We start from the raw sequence: 16,657 nt of genomic DNA, 5'->3' as shown, positions 1-16,657 counted from the left end.
AAGGGGGAGGAGGTTGCCGCCCAGCTTGCCCAGGCGATCTGGGTTGCTTCCTCCAGAAGCAATTCAGCTTCAAAAAAAATTCTGGAAGGCCCAATTCAAAATTTCTAAATTGCTATTTGCACCCCCCAAGTTTGATAAGTTCACCCCCCTTTTTTCGTAATTTACGGAAAAGTTACGAAAGCCTTACGGAAGCATATAGGACTTGATTTTCTTCTTTTTTTCTCTTCCCTCTCACCCGTATTAAGTTAAATATGCTTATTTAGGATTATGGGAATTTTATGGAAGCATTACGGGTGTCCCGGAAGCCCCGGAATCCCATTTTTCAACAAAACGGGGGGTGTGGTGGCCACCTAGCTCGCCCAGGCGATCTAGGTTGCTTCAACCTTAAACAAGAAATTGCCCAGAAACCCCTAGAAGGGCCCAGATTCAAAAATTACTACTTGTACCCCCATTTTACTAAATACACCCCCCTTTACCTTTTTTTGGTAATTCTTTTTCCGTAACGTTACGAAACTTTACGAATTTCGTAACGATACTTATTTTCCTTCCGCAAGGTTACGAATCTTCACGGATTATGTATTTACTCTTTTTTAGCTTTCGAAGAAGTTACGAAAACTCACGGATTGCGAAAAACACCTCCTTTCGATTTTCGTCACATTAAGGAATTTTCACGGATCGCGTAAGCCTGCTTCCTTTTGATTTTCGGCACGTCTCGAGACTTCACATGTTGTGCAACAAAGGGTGCCAAGTATCTCGAAGCGGCCAATCAAAGGTTGTATATCATCAAATAATAATCCCCGGACGAAATTAGGGTATGACAACTGGCTAAGCACGAGACGTCGCTGCTAAGCTCATTTTGATGCGGCCCAAATTGGGGTTCATTGAGCTAAGTGTTACTCATGCCAGCTAAGCCCAATTCCTTGCAGCCATAGCAGCGCTAAGCGATCCATCAACCGCTAGGTGCATGCCCCTCTGTATTCAAGATGCATCATTTTAGCTAAGCCAGCCCAGATCCTGGCTCAACGAGAGTTTCCGGTTTTATGACCTGCAGAATTCGCTAAGCACCGCTTCTGTGCGCTAAGCCCAGCTTAAAAAAAATTCAGATTTTGAATTTCAAACATGGGCTAAGCGCGAAGTTCCGCTATGCGACCAGCTTTGAGAAGCCAAATGTCTCTGATCGAGGCCGTACCCGAATCAAATAAACATTAAAAATACAGTATCTAGGAAGTGATCCTAGGTCGTCTCCCAACGAGCAATGGTCAACCAAACGTTCATAACAGATAGTAGGAAAATAGTAACGAATTGGGGGGGGGGTGTTTGCTTTTGTAAATTAAACAGCGAATAGATGTGAATTAGAAAATATCAGAATTAAAACATGTTGCTTCCCCTTGATTCACAAGCAAGACTCTTATCCTAGGTTACGAGAGTTTATCCTTTATCATTTCAACCACTTAATCCAACCCTAAATTAAATTACTAAGCGAAATTTAACATAAGGCATTCATTATGTGATTAAGCAACACATACACCAATTAATCATAAACAATCATTAAGCAACAAATACAGAGTAATTGGTGAAGAGGAAAAACTTATCAGAATTTAATAGTAATAATAAAAACTCAAAGAGAAATGTGCTTGATCCTCAAGAGAAAACAACGCTGGAGACTTAGCCTTCCATTAATCAATAGAGAACGAAATTATAGATTGAAGAACGAAATTTTATTGCTAAAACAAAAAAAGAGTAGAACTCTAAAACTAAAATGAAAAAGAGAGAGAGAGGAGAGGAGAGAGAGAAGAGAGCCTAAACTAGAACCTTGGTGCTGTTATATAGTTTTCAGTCCCAAAGCTTACAAATCGGTTTTAAATCCAAGCCCATAAATAAAATAAAATCTAGATAAGATAAGATAAGATAAGATCTAGATGAAATAATATCTAGATGAGATCAAATCTAAATAATATCTACTTAAGATAAAATTCGGTAGAATAAAATAGTCTGCTCTCTTCAAGTCCAAGCCCAATTCTGGATTCAAGCCCAAGCCCAATTCTGGATTCAAGCCCAATTGCTTATAATTCTCCTGAAATTAAATTAAAAACACAAAATTAATCCAGTAAGCCCAAATGATAAAACTGCATAATTAATTTGACAATTAAGACTAATCAGTAATTAAAATGGTGCAAAAAGGGTTAAGAAATAGGAGAAAATAATGGCACATCAAAACCCCCCATACTTAGCCTTTTGCACTCCTGGGCAAAATGAAACAAAGAACAAAATCCAAGGATATCAAACAGAGACAAACAAAAACATTTACATATTTCTCAATGAACATCAAGGAATGAAAGGAATGGGTAACATCTAACATGAAGAAATCCAAAGAGTCAAGACATTCGTGAAAATCATCCAAGCAACCCAATCATGGCAAAATAGTTAATCAGCTCAAGAATGAAAAGTGATAAAGCCTCACAAGATATACACTCTATCTCTCAAGTGTCTAGGCTACTATTTACCCTCAAAGCACCCATGAAAACCAACACCACATAAACTTGGCAAGATTCTAAAATTGACAATCAACCTATAATCACAAGCACATGAGGATCAAAAGGTCTTTTAAGGTTGTAATGGGGCCAAGGACAAGGTAGGGAAAAATATGGAATAAGTAGCTAAATCCCAAAGGAATAGAGGAGCAATGGGGAATAAGTGCATATTAAGAAAAAAATAAGAAAACCTAAAGATAAAATTTAAACATAAAGAGTAGAACCAAGAGTCTCATCATTCTCTCTTTTTTTTTTAGAACTTATTCACTCAACTTTATTGCTTTTATTTTTCTTTTTCTGATTGATTCAACTCGAAATATTTTTTTTTTTGACAGTAGCATTTGAGAACTAGCATATCATTCAGCAGCATGTCCAACATTGAACTCATATGCAATGTACATCAGTATGGCCCAAAAATACATCATGAAGCATACCCAACAAAACATGTTATCCAATGAAACAAAACCCCCACACTTATTCCCAAAACAATTCCAAAGCTCCAAAATTCCTTAAGGGTAAGGTGATATCATGGTTTTTCACTTAAGGCTTGTAATGAGCTTCAAAACAAAGAAAGGGAAACATAGGCTCAAAGGGCTATCAAAGGGATTAATTCAAGGTAAGTCCATTTGGCTAGAGGCTTATAAGAACAAAATTGCCTAAATCATTTCCAAATATGCATGTGAATTAGGAAGCAACAACAAGAATCAAGCCAAGGCTATTGTGCAAGCAATCAATGGGGCAAAACACACCAAATGATTATGATGATGGCTCAAATTCTCACAAAGGTAAACTTATCACTTCCAAATTGAGCTTTCAAAACTATCATGACATGTAGAGGAAAAACAAGGATTTCAAATCACAAAATGTCAAGAGACTTTTATTTTCAAAACAATTACCCATTTCTTGAACATATCCTATAATTCAAAGAAAAACATGCAAAGTTGTACATGCAAACAGAATTGACCTAAAATATTAAACTAGAAACCCAACAAAACTAACAAAATTAACAAATCCAACAAAACTAGTAAAACCAAAACCAAAGAACACTCCTCCCCCCCCCCCCCCCCCCATACTTAAATAGCACATTGCCCTCAATGTAGCACAAGTAAAAGATTAAAAGCAATTTAACCATCAAATAGAATCGCACAAATGTAATAAAAGTAAAGAAGGAGATAGGAAAAGAAAAACTCCCTAAGTCATGGTGGAGGAAGAGTAGGGTGGAGTAAGGAAGTCTCTTCCACCATTGCGTCCACTAAAGAAGGGTTTGTGAGAAATGGCTTAAGTTGGTGTCCATTGACCTTGAAGCTCTTGTTTGTGGAGTCGCTTTTGATCTCAATTGTACCATAAGGAAAAACATTAGTAACAACAAAAGGATCAATCCACTTAGACCTCAACTTACCACTCATGAGTCCAAGCCTAGAATTATACAATAACATTTTTTGCCCAACCATGAAGTCCTTCTTAATTATCATGCTATCATGGAACTTCTTGGTCTTTTCTTTGTAGAACTTGGCATTCTCATATGCTTTTAGGCGGATCTCATCTAACTCACTCAGTTGCAACTTTCTTTCCTCACCAGCTTGATCCATAGAGAAGTTACAGGTTTTCACTACCTAGTATGCTTTGTGCTCAATCTCCACTGGAAGATGACATGTCTTTCCAAAGACAACCCAATAAGGAGACATTCCTATGGGTGCTTTGTAGGCAGTTCGATGTGCCCAAAGAGCATCATCAAGCCTGATACTCCAATCTTTCCTGCTTGGCTGCACAATCTTCTCTAAAATTCTCTTGATCTCCCTATTAGAAATTTTTGTCTGTCCATTGGTTTGGGGGTGGTATGGTGTGGATACCCTGTGTACAACCTCGTACTTTTTAATCAAGGCATGCATTGATTTGTTTCAAAAATGGGTTCCTTGATCACTAACGATTGCTTTAGGTACTCCAAACCTGCAAAACATATTAGATCTGACAAAATCTGCAACAACCTTAGCATCATTAGTTCTAGTGGGCTTGGCTTCCACCTATTTTGAAACATAATCAACTACAAGGAGAATGTAAACATAACCAAAAGAGACAGGAAAAGGGCCCATGAAATATATACCCCAAACATCAAACACCTCACAGAATAGCATAGGTTGCTGAGGCATTTGTTGTCGCCATGTAAGTGCACTTCCTGCTCTCTGACACTGCTCACAAGTGCTACAAATCTTCCATGCATCTTTAAGTACTTTGCGAGTTGTCCTTTCAACACCCAGATGACCTCTCGGTGCGGAAGAATGATAGAACTGCAGGACTGAGTCAGTCTCATGATCTGGAATGCATCATCTAATGACCTGATCACTGCACAATTTCCACAAGTAGGGGTCATCCCAAATAAAATGCTTAGCATCACTTTTAATTTTATCTTTTTGAGCTTTAGATGCTAAGGGAGGAAAAACAGATGCAACTAAATAATTGACAATGTTAGCAAACTAGGGAGTAGAAAGAGAATCAGAAATACTATACAGTATATACAAATGATCATCCGGGAAATCATCCCAAATGGGTGAATCCTAATCAAACACACGTTCGATCCGACTCAAATGATCAGCAACTAAATTTTGTGCTCCGCTCCTATCATGGATCTCCAAGTCAAACTCTTGGAGCCAAAGCATCCATCGGATCAACCTAGGCTTTGAATCAGCCTTCTTCACCAAGTACTTTAGAGTTGCATGGTCAATATAAACAATAGTACGAGTACCAAGCAAATAAGAACAAAATTTTTCAAGAGCAAAAACTATGGCTAGTAGCTCTTTCACAGTAGTAGTATAATTCGCTTGGGCAGCATCTAAAGTCCTAGAAGCATAATATATCACCGTAGGCAATTTATCATTTTTTTGAGCAAGGACAGCCCCCAATGCATAATTTGATGCATCACACATAAGCTCAAAAGGGGCTGTCCAGTCGGGTGCTTGGATGATGGGGGTGGTAGTCAATGCTCTTTTTAGTCAATCAAAAGCCTCTTTGCATTTATCATTAAAGTAAAACTCCACCTCCTTTTGCAACAAGTTGGATAGTGGAAGGGCTACTTTGCTAAAATCTCTTATAAATCGCCTGTAGAATCCTGCATGACCAAGAAAAGATCGCACCTCTCACACGCAAGAGGGGTAAGGCAATTGTGAAATAACAGAAATTTTTGCAGGATCTACTTCAATGCCCTTATTGGAAATAATGTTGCCTAAAACTATACCTTGCTCAACCATAAAATGACATTTTTCAAAATTTAGAACAAGGTTAGTTTCAGTGCATCTATTAAAAACCTTTTCCAGACTATCCAAATAAATATCAAAAGAGGATCCATATACAGTGAAATCATCCATAAACACCTCTATGCAATTTTCTTAAAAAATCACTAAAAATACTGATCATGCACCGCTGGAAGGTACCAGGGGCATTGCACAGGCCGAAAGGCATCCTCCTATAGGCAAAAGTGTCGAAGGGGCAGGTGAATATGGTCTTTTCCTAATCCTCAGGAGCAATAGTGATTTGCATATAACCAGAAAAACCATCAAGGAAGCAGTAGTGAGATTTACCTACCAAGCGTTCAAGAATCTGGTCAATGAATGGCAGGGGAAAATGGTCCTTTTTGGTAACCTGGTTCAGCCTCCTATAGTCGATGTAGACTCTCCAACTGTTCTGCACCCGAGTAGGAATCAGCTCCTCCTTCTCATTTTTTATCACGGTGAGGCCGGTTTTCTTCGGGACTACCTGGACGGGACTCACCCATTGGCTGTCGGAGATAGGATAAATGATTCCAGCTTGCAAAAGCTTGGTTACCTCCTTCTTCACTACATCAAGAATCACCAGGTTGAGTCTTCTCTGTGGCTGTCATACTGGTTTAGCCTCATCCTCTAAATTTATTTGATGCATACATGTGGATGGGCTAATACCAGGAATGTCCGCCAGGGTCCAGCCTATAGCCTTCTTATGCTTCTTGAGAGCTGATAACAGCTTCTCGTCTTGCTCATCAACAAGGGAGGCAGATATAATTACTGGAAAACTTTTTCTATCATCCAAGTAAGCATATTTTAAATTTGATGGCAGAGGCTTTAATTCTGGTGTGGGTGTCTAGATAGTGGTAGAAAGAGATGGTTTCTCAGCTTGTACCTCATAAAGAAAGTCAGAGGTATATGTACTTCCTGAACAATGGTTAGTTCTATCTGACTCTAGAAAATCAATCTCAAGAGGTAAAACATCACCAGACATGTAATCAATATCAATTTCAGATTCACTCTCAGCATCAAATTTAGACATATGATTAAGTACAAATTCAGATTCAATGCATGAAGAGTTACAGGCATGCAGATTAGAATGAAGATCAATCATGTATTCATCAACAATATGGTCAATTATTTCAGCACGAAATACAGAAATATCTTCATATGGGTGTTTCATAGCATCAAGAATATTAAAATGAACAGTTATATCACCAAACTCCATAGATAGTGTGCCTGCATATACATCTATCTTAGTTCTACCAGTTTTCATAAAAGGTCTGCCTAGAATGATGGGAACTGATCCATGAGAAAATCCCTCCTCCATATTCAAAATATAAAAATCAACAGGGAAAATCAGTTCACCAACTCTAACTAAGACATCCTCTATGAAACCAGCAGGATAGGCAACACTTCTATTAGCTAAATGAATTACCACATCAGTTGACTGCAAAGGACCAAGAGATAGAGAATTAAAAATAGGCAGAGGCATAACACTAACAAAAGCTCCTAAATCTAGCATGGCATTGTCAAACTTACTATTCCCTATAATACAAGGTATGTTGAATGTACCTGGATCTTTACATTTTTCAGGGATTTGGGGAACAGATTTACCAATCAATGCAGAGACATTTCTTTCCATACTAATTCTTTCACTTCCTTTAAGCTTTCGCTTATTAGTGCACAGCTCCTTCAAGAATTTAGCATATCTTGGAATTTGCTTTATTGCATCCAGCAGAGGTATGTTTACCTCTACTTTCTAAATGTTTCCAATATCTCCTTCTCTGCCTCTTCCATTTTTTTGTTGGAAATTTCTCTTGGAGGGAATGGAAGAGGGATATGCTGCTTCTGTAAATCAGAATTACCAGTGGAAGATTCACCTACATAGAAATTGTTAGGTAACTTACTCTTTAAATTTTTGTCATCATTTTTTTCTAGAGTAGAGTGAAGTTGGGCAGGTTCATTTGTGGATGAGGAAGATGTTGTTGGTTGAGGTCCTTGACACTGTTTTCCCGACCTCAATGCAATGGCACTCACATTTTTGGGATTCTGGACAGATTGAGAAAGTAATCAGTCAGAATTCTGGGACTGTTGTTGATTTAACTGTGTAGCCAATTGTCCCATCTGATTAGTTAAGCTCTAAATGAAGGCTCTGGTCTCTTGTTAAAACTGCATGTTTTGCATAGTCATTTGCCTCATAAGTTCTTCAGGGGAAGGTTGCGGAGGAGCCTCAACTATTTGTTGTTTCTGGGGTTGTTGTTGTTGTTGTTGTTGTTGTTGTTGTTGTTGCTGGATTGGTGTAGTAACGTATGGTCTGCTTGGGCCAGCAGCATTCTGAAAATAAGGTTGTTGTTGTTGTTGCTGCTATTGTGAAGGATTCGACCATCTAAGGTTGGGATGATTCCTCCACCCGGGATTATACCTGTTGCTGGAGAGGTCATAATTGTTCTGTTGTGGCTGATTTTGCTGCTGAGGTTGAGGAGGTCTATTGTAGATGTTTGCAGCATAAGCTTCAGGCTGTTCAATTGCTTCAGATTGTTGCACAAAAGGGTATAGGTCTGTGTAGTGGTCGACAGAGGAGCATAAACCATTGAGTTTGGCGACAAGTGCAGATTTTTTATTCATGGCCAGTTGGGTTACTAGGTTAACCAAGGCATCTAGTTTACCTTCAAACTTCTTAGTCTCGACTGATGAAGATGAATTCGTGGCTACTTCATGCACTCCTCTAATGGCAATAACATCATTTCTGGCACTAAATTGTTGGGAGTTGGAAGCCATCTTCTCAATTAAATTTCTGGCTTCAGCAGGGGTCATGTCTCCAAGGGCTCCACCACTGGCATCATCTATCATACTTCTCTCCATGTTACTGAGTACTTCATAAAAATATTGGAGAAGAATCTGCTTAGAAATCTGGTGGTGAGGGCAACTGGCACATAGTTTTTTAAATCTCTCCCAGTATTCATATAGGCTCTCTCCACTGAGTTGTCTAATGCCTGAAATATCCTTTCTGATGGTCGTGGTCCTGGAAGCAGTGAAAATTTTTTCTAAGAATACTCTCTTGAGGTAATATAGCCAGTCCTTTGCCACTCCCTCTAAAGAATGAGGAAAAGCCTTCAGAAATATGTGATCTGTGGCGTCCCCAAAATAATGACTGGTTTAATAGTAATGATTTAATTAACAAAAACCATGGTAATTTTTTTTTCTTCCTTTTCTTTTTCATTTCTTTCTCTTTTCACCAAAATAAGGTTTAGAAGGAAAATCCTCACTATAGAGTCCTGAATGGCCAGTTCACAACTCTATTCGGAGTCATTTCTTTCTTACCGCTCATAATCTCTAAACTAATTTGTTGTTTAAAAAGGAAGAATGTACCAGCCATTACCTTAGGTCGTCACATGAAAATAAAAGAATAAAATACGGTCGATAAACTCTTTTACAAATAAATTGCTAATGCTTTCTTTTCAAATAACAAGATTGATCATAAGTGCATTCATCATTTAAAGCTGTCCAAAATATGGGAGTTTTACAAAATACGCAGTGTCATCCAGAGCAAAGGTGTCCATAGTGGTGGCTTCATGTACATGTATACAATCATCAAATTCCTATACATCAGGTCTACCCATACAAAAACAAAAGAGTAAACCTAACAGTCAGTCCTAGATACACCCACCCTCAAAAGTATATAAAACTAGTCCGGAGAGTTGTCCACTAGGATGAAGAGCCTCCGCTGATCGTCATCTCCCCCAGGCCACTATCCTCCGTAGAGTCTGCCTCAGATGCCAACATGACTTCCTCGGGAGGATCCACCTCAAGAAGTGGGTCCTCATCACCCTCTAGAACGTCAAGAGCATTCGCAGCAGGCTCAGGAGGTAGCTCCTCAGGATCCTCCTCAGGGTCTTCCTCGGATGACGTCACCTCGATCACTTGGACTGGCTCCAGTAGACGATATGGTGTAGGCGTGGGTAGTATCCACTCCACCGTGCGCTGAAGCGTCCGTGCAGGTTCATCTAGATGCACCAAAGAAGTAGCCGTGAATCGAATGGTGCCCCGAAATCGGCACCTCGTGTTGCCTTCGAGGGTCTCCCAAGCTCCCTTTAGGCACTCCATCTCTACTCGATCACGGATTAGCTGCGCCGCCATCACGATCTACAAGGAAGAAAAGAAAGGGGTAGACTCTTTCACAAGAATCTAACTATGCCGCAACACAATGCTTCTCATAACCATTACATGCAAGTAAAAGGGGTATCTTAAGGCTTTTCATCTCTGGTAATCGATTACACAGCCTTGGTAATCGATTACCAGAGGCTAAACTTGAATTACACAGCCTCAGGACATGAAATATGCAAAAATGCACTGTGTAATCGATTACACATACCTGGTAATCGATTACAAGTGACCCATTCCTCTGTGTAATCGATTACACAGGCTGGTAATCGATTACCAGAGGCCTCCACAATGTTCCAGTCCCCTTTCTAAGCCTGGTAATCGATTACACCCCCTTGGTAATCGATTACTAGAAGCCCTCATGGCTTCCTGACCTCGTTTTCAAGCCTGGTAATCGATTACACCCCGTGGTAATCGATTACCAGAGACCATCTTAGCCTCCTGTCTTCATTTTTAAGCCTTGTAATCGATTACCCTTCCTTGGTAATCGATTACCAGAGGCCATAACCCACATATCAATCAAAGTTCACAGCTGGCCAGCCACCACAAGCCTCCTTGCTTTGTGGTCTTTGTTCCTTTTATCTGTTGACTGCCAGGAGCTCGCCTGTTTAGGTACCTCACAGGTTCTCATTGACCGACTATGCCCGGGTTGGGTTGGGATTGGTCAAGCTTGGTTTTGGGCAATAGCACCCCACCTGACGTCCCTAAGGTCTCCTGACCCCCGCGACATATCTCCAGGTACCACTCTGTGGTCAACAATAAAAGCAGGAAGTTTCACCCTTCTACACTTCCTCATCTCAAGCTTGTAGGATTATGGGGTACCCATCACATGTGGTACTAGGTGGCGGTCGGGCGATGGTGCACATCAAGTTTTCCACATCCACAAAGCGCGCATAAACCCACCATCCCCTGTTGCCCACCTCCAACTGAGCTCACGTAGCCCATATCCTCGTTTCTCTCAACACCGGGTCCCCATCAATCCTCTCAAGCTTCCACAACATCCAAGCAAAACAACATTCAAACAGCACAAGCTATCACAGCCAAGCAAAACAGAGCAAAGGCAGAAAACTCTGCCACAACACCAACCAAATCACAGCTTTTCTCACTTAAAGACCCCAGTAACAATTCCTACGATCCAATTCGTTAACCGTTGGATCGACTCCAAAATTTTACTGGAAGTATATAGTACATGAGCCTACATTGTGACCGTTGGGATCTACTAGCAAACATCCAGAACTCATTCTGCACTACTCTTTCCACAGCCAACCACACACAAGCATTTTTCTGCACAAAGCCAAAATTCTGCTGCACCTATTTTGACAGCAAAATTCTGCATAAGTGCAGATTTCGAAAATCACACTTCCTCTCATCCAATCTTGCCCAAATCAATTCCTACAAGTCCCAAATCATGTATCAATCATGTCTAAACCAAAGTCAAGCTTTACAGCACAGCAACACAGAATCTAGGTGTCCAACACCCCTCAATTCAATGGGTTTTCTAGGTTTGAAAAGTGAAATTTAGAATGAGGTAAATTTGAAGCAAACTCTCACCTCACACAAGTCCATAACATCAATCTAAACTTGCTCAAACTGAATTTACACCTAAAATTCCACCGAATCAAAATTTGACTCCTCAACACCCAATTTTGCCCTAGAAATGGCTCTTGATTCACTTTGGTCATTTGTTTTTCTCTCTAGCTCAGCCTAACCTTTCTCACATGTTCTAAATGGCATTTCAAGCTAAGATTAACTCACTCTAACCTCTAAATACTACCAATTCCAGCCCTAAAAAATTCACTCTTTTTTCCATTCATAACACCACATTCTCACTTTCTAACCCTAGGTTAGTTCTACCCTTCATTTCTAACAGTTTTCCATAAGCAATTTCAGCACATGAACATCACAAGAATCATCACAAAAACCCTAAAACAGAATGGGTATGTTTAACTCATCCAAACATGGCAATTTCGACAAGCTTTCAACAAGAGTCTTCACAAATAACTATCATGAAGAAGAAAACTAACAAAACTATCCATCATATCTCCCAAAACCCCATACCCACGAAAATCAAAGGAGAAAGAAGTCCACCCAAACCTGAAATTTCGAAGTCCCACTCGTAGACACGCACTGCACGACTCCGAAAATGCCCTCCTTTTGCGATTTGGAGCAGAAATGGGCACCAAAGGTTGAAGCTTTGTGTGGAGCTTCAATGGAGAATGAAGAAGAAGAAAGCTACGTGAGAGAGGGAGAGAAAGGCTTCTGAATTTTTCTGCTTTGGCTGAGTGAGGAGAGAGAAAAGCTTTTTGGTTTTTAAATAAAGGGTTTTCTCTTTTTCTATTATTTTATTTAAGCAATGCCATATGTCTCCATTTGAGTGGAGCCAAAAGGGCCCACTTTCCCTTTTGACTGTGACCCATACTCAGCCACAAAAGTGGGGAAAATCTAACCTTTGAAACGCTAAAATCCTGCCTCGGTTTGCATGCCGTTTCTCTGGTTCCAGTTCCTCGCGTTTCTCTGCGTCCGTCGGGGCCAGTTTTCAAAAGCAAGCAATATATATATATCAAAACGCTCAGAATAAAACCCCGAGCGTGGTTCAGAGGTTGGTTTCGTTAAATTTTAAGTCGCACGCAAAACGATGATTTTTAGACTAATTACTTAAGAATTAACCCATAACCTCCCAGTTATGGATTTCTCTTCCTTAATTAGCCTAACCCGCATATCTTGCCCCCACTATTCCTACTTCTACCAAGAACATATAGGCATATACACTGAATAATACTTATATATATAATCATTCAAAATACATCGTTTAGAAAAAATTCCGGGTAGAAATTTCCAGGATGTTACAAGATCCTCCTGGACATCTGGGGTTTCATGGTGGAGTAGACAATATGAAATTCTTTCAGATGTTTGTGCGGGTCTTCACCTGCAAGGCCAAGAAACTTTGGAAGCAAATGGATCAGTCCAATTTTAAGAACATATGGGACATCCTTATCAGGGTATTGGATGCACAAGCTTTCGTAGGTGAAATCAGGTGCATCCATTTCCCTTAGAGTCCTCTCACGGGGTGGAGGTTGTGCCATGTTCTCAGAATGTTCAAAATCAGAATGTTCAAAATTATAATGCTCAAAATCAGGAGGCTCAAAAGGTATAAAATGATGCTTAACTAATCTATGAAATGTCCTATCTATCTCAGGATCAAAGGGTTGTAAGTCAGAGGGATTGCCTCTAGTCATATACTACATTCAACATGCACAACTAGTTGCCTTCTTATGCAAGTAACAGTGTAGGTTTGAACTATAACTACCCTCAAATGATATCCAAATGACTTGAAATTTTGTGAGCAACACCCTAAAATCATAAAAAGATGGCACAAAAATTTTCAGGAAAAAATTCAAAGTCTAACTATGGAAACTACCTAAGGAAAGTTTAGAAAAATAAAACAATAAAACTTGAAAAATAAAAAAAAAAAACTAGTAAACAGACGATTTTGGCTAGCTAGAGACCTCAGCCGGCCTTTGGCAAATTGTTACAATATGGGAAATTTTTTTCTACCCCAAATACATATATAATAATAGTCATTCTGATACCCGGAGCAAAAGTTATGGTCGTTTGAAGTTTGGCTAAACACAAGTTCTCAAATTTTTTTTGAATCTCTCAAATCTAGCCACACCAAGTTTTCCTGGTATTGTTCACACAAAATATGAGTCAAAAGAACCTACCACACCAAAATTCAGCCAAAAATAACAACCCTAACTATCAAAACGAAAATCGCCAATTAAATTGTCAACAGTAGTCACTAATTCAGTCACTAATGGATTTGCACTATTACTCTGTTTTCCAGGTCAGCAAAAGTGGTCGCTAAATCCGTCGCAAAGCACTATTCAAAGCAAAACTCAAAAACTGAAATAGGGGAACCGCTGAACAGAAAAACTAAAACAAAACACCACACTAACACAACACGAAAGCATAAAACAACTAAACATAAAACACGAATCACTAGCTATTATGAACCTTTGGACACTGCTCCCTGGCAACGACGCCAAATTTGATTGAGGCCATACCCAAATCAAATAAACATTAAAAATGCGGTATCTAGGAAGTGATCCTAGGTCGTCTCCCAACGAGCAATGGTCAGCCAAACGTTCATAACAGATAGTAGGAAAATAGTAACGAATTCGGGGGGTTGTTTGCTTTTGTAAATTAAACAACGAATAGACGTGAATTAGAAAATATCAAAATTAAAACGTGTTGCTTCCCCTTGATTCACAAGCAAGTCTCTTATCCTAGGTTATGAGAGTTTATCCTTTATCATTTCAACCACTTAATCCAACCCTAAATTAAATTACTAAGTGAAATTTAACATAAGGTATTCATTATGTGATTAAGCAACACATACACCAATTAATCATAAACGATCATTAAGCATGAACGCAAATTAAGCGCAAAGACAATTAATCAAGCATTAAGCATGCATGAATTAATAGCAACAAATACAGAGTAATTGGTGAAGAGGAAAAACTTATCAGAATTTAATAGTAATAATAGAACTTCAAAGAGAACTGTGCTTGATCCTCAAGAGAAAACAACGCTGGAGACTTAGCTTTCCATTAATCAATAGAGAATGAAATTATAGATTGAAGAACGAAATTTTAGTGCTAAAACGAAAAGAGAGTAACACTCTAAAACTAAAACGAAAAAGAGAGAGAGGAGAGGAGAGAGAGAGAAGAGAGCCTAAACTAGAACCTTGGTGCTGTTATATAGTTTTCAGCCCCAAAGCTTACAAATCTGTTTTAAATCCAAGCCCATGAATAAAATAAAATCTAGATAAGATAAGATAAGATCTAGATGAAATAATATCTAGATGAGATCAAATCTAAATAATATCTAGATAAGATAAAATTTGGTAGAATAAAATAGTCTGCTCTCTTCAAGTCCAAGCCCAATTTTGGATTCAAGTCCAAGCCCAATTCTGGATTCAAGCCGTATTGCTTACAATTCTCCTGAAATTAAATTAAAAACACAAAATTAATCTAGTAAGCTCAAATGATAAAACTGCATAATTAATTTAACAATTAAGACTAATCAGTAATTAAAATGGTGCAAAAAAGGTTAAGAAATAAGAGAAAATAATGGCACATCGTATTGATTTGGTCCGCTAAGCTGGCCAAGGCTGAGCTAAGCCCATTTCAATTTGATCTGAATTGGGCTAAGTGATGGCCTGCTCGCTAAGCGCATCGTATTCACTGGCTAAGCGCGAGACATCGCCACTAAGCACATTTTGATGCGACCTAAATTGGGGTTCATTGAGCTAAGCGCTACTCATGCCAGCTAAGCCCAATTCCTTGCGGCCATAGCACCACTAAGTGATCCATCAACCGCTAAGCGCATGCCCCTTTGTATTCAAGATGCATCATTTTAGCTAAGCCGGCCCAAATCCCGGCTTAACGAGAGTTGCCGGTTTTATGACCTGCAGAATTCGCTAAGCACCGCTTCTGTGCGCTAAGCCCAGCTTAAAAAAAAAATCAGATTTTGAATTTCAAACTTGGGCTAAGCACGAAGTTCCGCTAAGCGACCCGCTTTGAGAAACGAAACGTCTCTCTAGCTCGCTTAGCGTTGTGGTTCGCTAAGCGAGAAGGTCGAAAATTGCTTAAGTCAATGTAACGTCAGTTGCACTCACATTTGCCCATAATTCTCAGAGCATTCCCTGCATTTTCTCTCTCGCTCAAATCTGTGCAACCTGCATTCTTGCTTTCTTTTTGCATCTTTTACGCATCTTCAGCACACAACAATCCAAGTAAGTTCCTCATTCCGTTTCTTTCTCTGTTATTTTGTTGAACCTTAGGTTACAAAATCATAAATGTAGCTTTTAATTTTTAGGGTTTAAATGATATTAGATTAGTTAAGAATTAGGATTTTGTGAATGATTGTGCTATGTAGATAGTTTTGACTGGTTTGTATGTTTGATATGCCTTTTAGAGGCTCAAAAATGGAAGAAAACAAACTGCATTTTCTATGTTTTTTCTGGAAAATGCGATGAACTCGCTAAGCGAGCATGTTGAGCTAAGCAAGTTCATCAATATTCATTGAATATGTGTGTTTCCAGACAAACTGCACCTACTGCGCTAAGCGAGTTCATCTTGTGAGGATGAACACTCATCCTCTTGTTGAGATACCAGTGGCTAAGCAAGGCTGAATCGCTAAGCCCAGGTAACTTAGTCAATTTTTTTGTTGAAAGTCGCGCGCTAAGCCGAGCCTATCTGGGCTAAGCTTATTTCATTGCGGCAACCATTGGGCTAAGCGAGCCTTGCTCGCTAAGCCCCCATACTTAGTGAATTTTCTGAATTTCATGGTGCCACTAAGCGCAACCCTGCTGAGCTTAGCGCATATCTGTTGCAGCATTGATTAGGCTAAAGCGCATGCTGTTTCGCTAAGTCGATATGTTATATTTCTGAGGGCGCGCTGAGCGAGCTGTATCCTGCTAAGTGCCCATCGTTAATTTCAGCCTTTATTTCTATTTTTAAACTTGAATAAATTTGGTCTAAGGAATTTTGAGTTCTTTTAGTTACAGATGGCATCGAGAAAAAGGGCTAGAGCATATGACATCCCATCATCATCCACTCCAGCTCCTCCGTCAGCAACCATAAGACCAGATGTCCAAAGCTCTCAAACCTTAGCCCCTATGCTACAAAGCTTATTTCGAGGACAGTT

The 16,657-nt window shown here is 39.4% G+C and overlaps 1 non-coding gene across 1 annotated transcript; it reads left to right on the top strand.

The window, feature by feature from the left end:
- Nucleotides 1-8,693: 8,693 nt before the first annotated feature.
- LOC113000882 (small nucleolar RNA R71) lies at nucleotides 8,694-8,800 on the top strand. Its single transcript, XR_003266202.1, has one exon. It is a non-coding gene; the product is annotated as a small nucleolar RNA R71 (small nucleolar RNA).
- Nucleotides 8,801-16,657: the final 7,857 nt, after the last annotated feature.

This window comes from Glycine max, chromosome 20 (assembly GCF_000004515.6).
Source record: "Glycine max cultivar Williams 82 chromosome 20, Glycine_max_v4.0, whole genome shotgun sequence".
Classification (NCBI taxonomy): Eukaryota; Viridiplantae; Streptophyta; class Magnoliopsida; order Fabales; family Fabaceae; genus Glycine; species Glycine max.
The sequence above is the reverse complement of the archived record's forward strand: the minus strand, read 5'-3'. Positions and strand labels throughout refer to the sequence as shown.